Genomic DNA, 7,622 nt, shown 5'->3' with positions numbered 1-7,622 from the left:
AGTTTTGAGTTGCCTTTAGAGAGTGTTGGGCATGTGTTTTAAAAGCAGCCAATCAGCCAAAATGGAGTTTCAAATGTCTCACTTCAGAAATGTGTGTGAAAACGAGTCGTGGTTAGTCAGCCAAATGATGTCCTGCTGTGATAGAGAGTTTATTGCTGTGCTTCTGTTTCTAATTCAGTGTGTTGTGTGTCGATTGTCCGTATACATCGATTAGCCGGTGTAACAGGGGCACATCACCGCCTTTCTCTTAAAGGATTAGTTGACTACAGAATTAATTAATTTTCTGATAATTTACTCACCTCCATGTCATCCAAGGTGTTTGTCTTTCTTTCTTCAGTCTAAAAGAAATAAAGGTTTTTGAGGTAAACATTTCAGAATTTTTCTCCATATAGTGGACTTCACTGGGGTTCAACAGATTGAAGGTCCAAATGTCAGTTTCAGTGCAGCTTCAAAGGGCTCTACACGATCTCAGACAAGGAATAAGGGTCTAAATGTGGTCAAATCACTGTAACACAGATCCTTAACAGCAGCAGGATAAAAGATCATTTTTTTTAACCATAAAATTCAGATGTAGACTTTCTGAATAATCGTGTGAATGGAGATGGGAATAATCTATCCAGCGCAGCGACTAGAACAACAGGCCATTGACATGTCAAATGTAAGGAATGAAGCTATAGGTCGTGTTCATATCATGTGACCGAGAGCCTCCGATTGACCTGTGTGTGGAATGTGGAGCCACGCTGAGACAAAACGAGCCCCTTGATGAACTTAATGAAGACGTTCATATGCACTTTGGTGTGTTTCCTCTGGCTGAATCACGTTACTTTCACATCTGTTTGGATGTTGATGCACAAACACACTGTTGTGTGTGTGTGTGTGTGAATGCGTGCGGTGACCCGAGACAGTTCTCTGACGTGTCTGCAGGTTCTGTCAGACAGACAGCATGTGATTTATGTTGTTTTGGCCCTTTGGCTCTTTTACAGAACTTACAGAAGATCTCAAAAAACACACATCACAAGCTGCCAACAATCACACACTAAAATACCTGTACAGATGCTGATATACACACAACATGCACAACTTGAGATCTGTTCCTCACACAAAGCTATCTATCATATGGCTTCAGGAACTTTTGTATAGAAAAGTTGTATAGACTTTTTTTTGGTTCTTCTATTGACATTTTTGGAGCTTGACAGCATCTGTCCCTATTAGGGGCTTTCGCACTGGAGGAACCTTTGCATAGTTCATAAAAGTAATGATGGAAGTACCGCAGGACCTGGGAACGATTTTAGTTCTAGGAATGCCTTTTGAGGGAACTAAATTAACTCCTACTTCAGAGTAGGGACTAATGCTGCCCTCACGTGCTACCCACTTCTGAAGTCGTGATTACAAGCTCACCACATTCAAGTTTCGAAATGGGAGGGCGTTCATGTACAATTTTTCTTTTTTTTTTTTTTTTTTTACATAGGAAACTCATATTTACGATAATTCAGAAAGCACGTGAAGGAATAGGAACTACCAGTGATTGGCCGAACGCACACGAAACACCAGAACGTACCATTTTTAAAAAAGCTGTGTACACACACAGTTTATAGCCTATATACAAATACCCCTTAAGACAAGTCATTTCACTCAGCGGCCATCTTGCAACTGCAGCTCCTATCACTTTGAATGGGGAAACATCAGATTCTCCAAAACTGTTCACCAAGCTTACGAATTCAGATTTGAAATGACCAATGAAATCTGACAACCGTCTCATACAATTTGTTTCTAAACGCTTGAATCATGACCAAAAAAAACTGCATTTTTCAGGCTGGATCAAGCTAATGTGCATGCACATTCCTAATTGTGTGTCTCAGAACACTGATTGTTTCTATCCTGTTAAGTCGTGACGTAAGGAACGCCGTTACTGGGTTGAGAATGGCATCTCCACGGCCGTTTATGAGCGCTATTTATTCATATTAAACATTTAACATTTTAAAGTTAAACATTTAATATACTTACAGTCTACACAACAGTCTCCGTGCTCACAGCATCACAGACATTAGTATTTTAACGATTTATAAAAGATGAATCACTGTCTGGCCATCTGAGATTTTGGTATGGAGATAAAGGTTATGATTATAATTTTTTGGAAGTATTACACCACATCGTGTGTGTATATTAGCACTGTTTGTTGTTTTCTTGTGGTATGAGATAGAGCGTTTGGACCCGGAAGCGCTGCAGCGTGATGTCAGACTTACAACTGAATAGGAACCAGAGCTTGTAACGGCAGCCCAAGTGAGGCAATGACTTTACCAATCAGCGATTGGCTCTTTTATTTAGAAGGCGGGACTTATTCCACCATATTGCGCATTGCACTTTCTTCTATTCATAGTAATACAAGTGGACCGTCCTTCTGTATATAAATTCTTTGCTATACTCCACTCTACAAACATGGAAAACAGTAATAGATGGACCTCTCAACCTTTATGCTCAGGAGAAAATCCAACACGACTTTGATTGGACCCAGCAAAACATGATTATGTATTTCTGCTCAGCTAGCGACATTGGCCATCAACCACATGGCAAACGTTAATACTTTTTCATATACCATTTACTTTCTTTGTATAACAGTGTAATAACATATTAGACATGACTATTAAACCGGTCGTAAACTAATGAAGATGGAGAATGTGACCACTGTGCTCAGGCCTTGGCGTTCTTAGCACTGTCAAAAAAAAAAAAAAAAAAAGTCCACCATGCCGTCAAAATAAAGGTCACCAAAACAAGCGCGGCTTACGTCACTTCAGAGTTCGTACTGGCGGTGTGAATGCCACCAGGAAAATGGCCCTAGGCGAATATTTGGTTATGGGGGAACCATTTTGGTGGCTAGTTCCTAGAACTAAGTTCCTATAACTTCCTGGTGCAAAAGCCCCTAATGACTTTTATTGTATGGAAAAGAGCAGCAGGGATATTCTGCGGAACATCTCCTTTTCAGCCCACATGAGTTTGACTTTAGACATGAGAGAAACAGCTCATGTGGTGTGGTGTAAATATTTACAGACTGGATAATTCAGTCAGGTCAGAATGTTTGATTGAGATGAATGAAGACAAAGGCTGATTGCAATAAAGTAATAGTGTACTGTCTACTGCACAATACTGTATACTTCTCAATGTTGTTGTGTCCATAAGTAGAATTGTTTTGGGACTACTATTTTGAAAAAGGAAGTCTGAGCTGTTGAACTGTTGTATTCTGACGTAATGTGTGTGAGAACAGAAGTGATGAGACTCCTGTCTCATGTTATTCATTACTTAATAACTTCTGAGAGACACCATAAATGTTTTTATGAATAGTATGTGAAACAGTATGTCATATGCAGCCTACACATTTTAGACTGTAGAATTCCTCAGTTTGTTGCACAGCAATGGTGTCCAGTTGGTAGCTCTAAACAAACAAACAAACCAAAAATGTGTATTAATTTTTGGCAGTTTGATCAAACACTGCACCTAGCAGGAGAAATGAACCAAATTAGTTTATTTGTCACATAAATCAACATTATCTCACGACAGAATGTACTGTTAAATGTTGAATCATTTTACTTTATTAAGAATTATAAACTCTAGTTTATACTATTGAATTTTTGTAAATAACTCTAAAAATCTAAGCAATTAAATGTTTGCTTTTATGAATGAAGTAAAGATGTGAAACAAGTGTGTGAGAGGCCCAACATGTGTTTTCCATTCAGCGATCAAAGCGCTTCTGTCTGCCTTCTGTGTGTTTCATGTCACCACACACACACACACACACACACACACACACACACACACACACACACACACACACACACACACACACACTTACACTTGTCTGCTGAAACTCTACCTCTCTGTCAATCATCACAGCTTGTTCTGGACATACAGGACCTTTATAATTCATCCCTGCAGTTCTTCTGCTTTGAGTCACTGGAAAACAAATCTTCTCCCCAAACGCAGATCTCTGCTAAACTGAGCAAAGTTCGTCATAGATTTGCCTGCAATCTGAAAGCATGATACTGTATTTGATAATAGAAATGGTTGTATGGTGTTGGATTGTATGTGGTTTGTGTCAAACAGAAGGCTTTGCTTGTAGGCTAAACAATTTTATCAGGCTTAGTCACATTTCAGGGTTGTGTCAGGGCTTCCAGCAGCTTAGTGGCATATACTTTATTCCAGCATTTTTACTCTACCCATTAAATCCCATACAAAACATGCTGGAAACTACAGTTATAGTAATGTGAACAGAAATAATAATTATTTTTTTTGAGTAATTTATTAGTTCACATTCGCCCTGTCTAATCGAATCTAGTAGAGTGCACAAATTTAAAGAGATGCATTAATCAAAAGCAAATAAATCAAGTTTAAAAAAGCCCTCAATTGTTACACAAATAATAAAAACATAATAAAGACCTGGAAGAACCAAACCATAAAGATCCCAGTGAACTTCCTGTAAGGATATGAGGCTCCCAGCCTTCCGATTCATATGTTTCTTTACAGCTATACAAACAAGCTCCAGTGAGTAAACAGACTTCCTGATTTATGAATCAACTGTGAGTGATGCAGACATTACTTCAACCTCTCAGTAGACCAGACAACACTTGACTTTGCATCATCAGTCCATTACACCAGCAGACTGTGGACCACAGATGCGCTTGACTCTCTCTGACCTCAGTAACCCAAACAAAAAATGCCTGTTTATATAAATGCCACAGATATTTCTCTATAAGTACTAATCATGAATTAGATCTTATGCAACATAAATGGTTTTCTCCATTAATGGAATCAAAAAATGTTGTGTAGGCTGAAGAACTGAGGGTAGTAATTCCTGTAGACCTGAGACATCTGTACACCATTTGGGATTCAAATTCACTGATATTAAAGGTACTCTTCAAGATTCTGAGGTTGAAACATGCAATTACACGTCACTTTCAGAGTTTTTTTTTTTTTTTTTTTTTTTTAAATTACATAAGTTTAGACCTACTCTTCTGCGTAGATGAATCTGATAGTTTGAGGTGAACTCATGGTTGCCTTTAATAATCGCTGTAATCAGGGCCAGAGTTGAGGAACCCTGTTCTACACCAAGAGTCACTGAGAGTATGAAGAAAGTCCTACAAGTCTTATATTCAACAAATGTTATCTGAGCATATTAGCCAGAACTTATGGACATGACATAAGCAATGATGAATGACAGGGACTGAAATTAGAACTGGCTTCTCTTGCCCTTGTGAAAATGTACCATAGTTCTTATCCATAACTGAACTGTAGCCTGTGTAACGACTTCATAGTAACCACAGGCACAACCAGGCATAGTTCCTCATGGTTCAGTGTAACTTAGGTTTCTATAAAACACACTATGGAATTAATCACATCAGCAGGAAAAATGGTCTCAGTTCAGAGCACAACCACCTAGTAACAGCCTATAAACCTCTCAGAACATCTTAGTGTGCATTTAGCAATGCCCTAGTAACCACTCAGAACACCATAGTGAGCACCTATATCCTAGAAACCACTCAGACCACCCTAGTGAGCACCTAGCAATGCCCTAAAAACCACCCAAAATTCCTAGTGACCACCTAAAAATTCCCTAGAAGTGGCTCAGAAACCCTAGTGAGAACCTAACACCATAGAAATTGCTCAGAACATCCCTGTGAGCACCTAGCAACGCCCTAGAAACTGCGCAGAACACCCTATTGTGCACCTAACAACGCCAGAAACCACCGTAGACCATCCAACACCTAGAAACCACCTAGTGTGCACCTAGCAATGCCCTATAAACCTCTCAGAACACCCTAGTGTGCACCTAGCAACGCCATAGAAACCACTCAGAACACCATACTGAGCGCCAAGCGACACCTAGAAACCACCCTAGACCACCCAACACCTAGAAACCACCTAGTGAGCACCTAGCAATGCCCTAGAAACTTCTCAGAAAACCCAGTGAGAACCTAACACCATAGAAATTGCTCAGAACATCCCTGTGAGCAGCTAGCAACGCCCTAGAAACCACTCAGAAAACCCCAGGGAGAACATAACAACGCCAAAGAAACTGCTCAGAACATCCTAGTAAGCAACTAGCAACACCCTAGAAACTTCTCAGAACAACCTAGTGAGCACTTAGCAACGCCCTAGAAACCACTTAGAACACCTGTGAGAACCTAATAACACTATAGAAACTGCTCAGAACATCCTAGTAAGCACCTAGCAACTCCCTAGAAACTTCTCAGAACAACCTAGTGAGCACCTAGCAATGCCCTAGATACCACTCAGGAAACCCCAGTGAGTGCCTAGAAACACCCTAAAAACCGCTCTGAACACTCTTGCAAACTCCTAGCAACGGCCTCTGTGCTTAACACTCAGAGATCCTCAGCAACCACATATTAGCACTTTGGCAACAGCCCAAAACAACAAGAGCTCATTTTCTGCTGAAAAAGGTAAAGATCCGGTGTATTGCTGGGTATGTGCCCATGTTATCAAGCATGATTATATCATCATTTGACTGGTTTCCAGTTTCTTAATGTTCAGTTATTATGCCTGAGCCTGAGGGTGGCACTGCACGCTAGCAGGCTACTTTAATAAAAAAAAAAAAAAAAAAAAAAAAAAAAGCACCAATCAGCTCCTATCACTCAGCTAGAGTAGAGCGAGTAGTAATCAGCAAGAAAGCCCTGGAATCCGCTGTGGTTAGTAAAGCCTCTGCAAATCTGAGCCGGCGACGTGGAAACTAATTGAAGGGGTTTGTGTGACGAGTCATTCAACTCTCTGCAGCAGTGCATCGGGACAGAGCGGATGATGCTGGATCCTTCAGACGAGCCGCTAGATCCTGCTTCATCTGCTGAAGTAAGGCTGATGCTGACTTGATTTAGTAGCTATGCCCTCTGGGTTTCTGTATTTGATCATCTCAAGCTGATTATGAGCTACTTGCAGTCAAAACGTTTTGCTTGATCATTTTTGACTTCATCTTGGTCGTCTTTTGGTAAAGTCTTTAGTTGTAGTTAACAACTTCGCCCCGTTAATGTGTTGTATAAATATGGAAATGGTTTCATTCATTCATTTGCTGGATATAGATGACAGTGCAGCATCTTCTAAAGTAAGTTTCCCATATAAAGGATCATAATTTTGAGGTTCAGATAAATGAAATGACTTCGGCATGTTTTGCTGTGTCAAACTACAGAAAACACTAACTTGGTAATTAGTGACCTTATCAGGTAAATGTGTCATATGAAGGTTTTTTTCCCCCATTATTTTCTACAAATACCATATAGAAAAACATGTTGAGCGCAAGTGTGCACCCATCATAACAACACAGAATGTGTTCATAATTTTTTTAAATGATTTTTTTGTGTATTGTGCTTTGATAGCATGTGCCATCCTGATTATGTGTGTGCTCAAATGAAGCTCAAATGCACACTACAGTTCTGCGGGTAGGTAGAAATTGCTCATTTAGACTTATGAAGCTTTTTTATTGGTTTGTTTTTTTTTTTTTAATAATTTTTTCAGCGTGAAATCAGAATGGACCTTCTTAACTCTTTCCCCACCATTGACAAGTTTTTCTGCAATTTATAACACAACGCTTTTCCGCCATGGACAAGTTTTTTCCGGCAATTTGT

This window comes from Ctenopharyngodon idella, chromosome 15 (assembly GCF_019924925.1).
Source record: "Ctenopharyngodon idella isolate HZGC_01 chromosome 15, HZGC01, whole genome shotgun sequence".
Classification (NCBI taxonomy): domain Eukaryota; kingdom Metazoa; phylum Chordata; class Actinopteri; order Cypriniformes; family Xenocyprididae; genus Ctenopharyngodon; species Ctenopharyngodon idella.
This window is presented reverse-complemented; position numbering follows the sequence as displayed.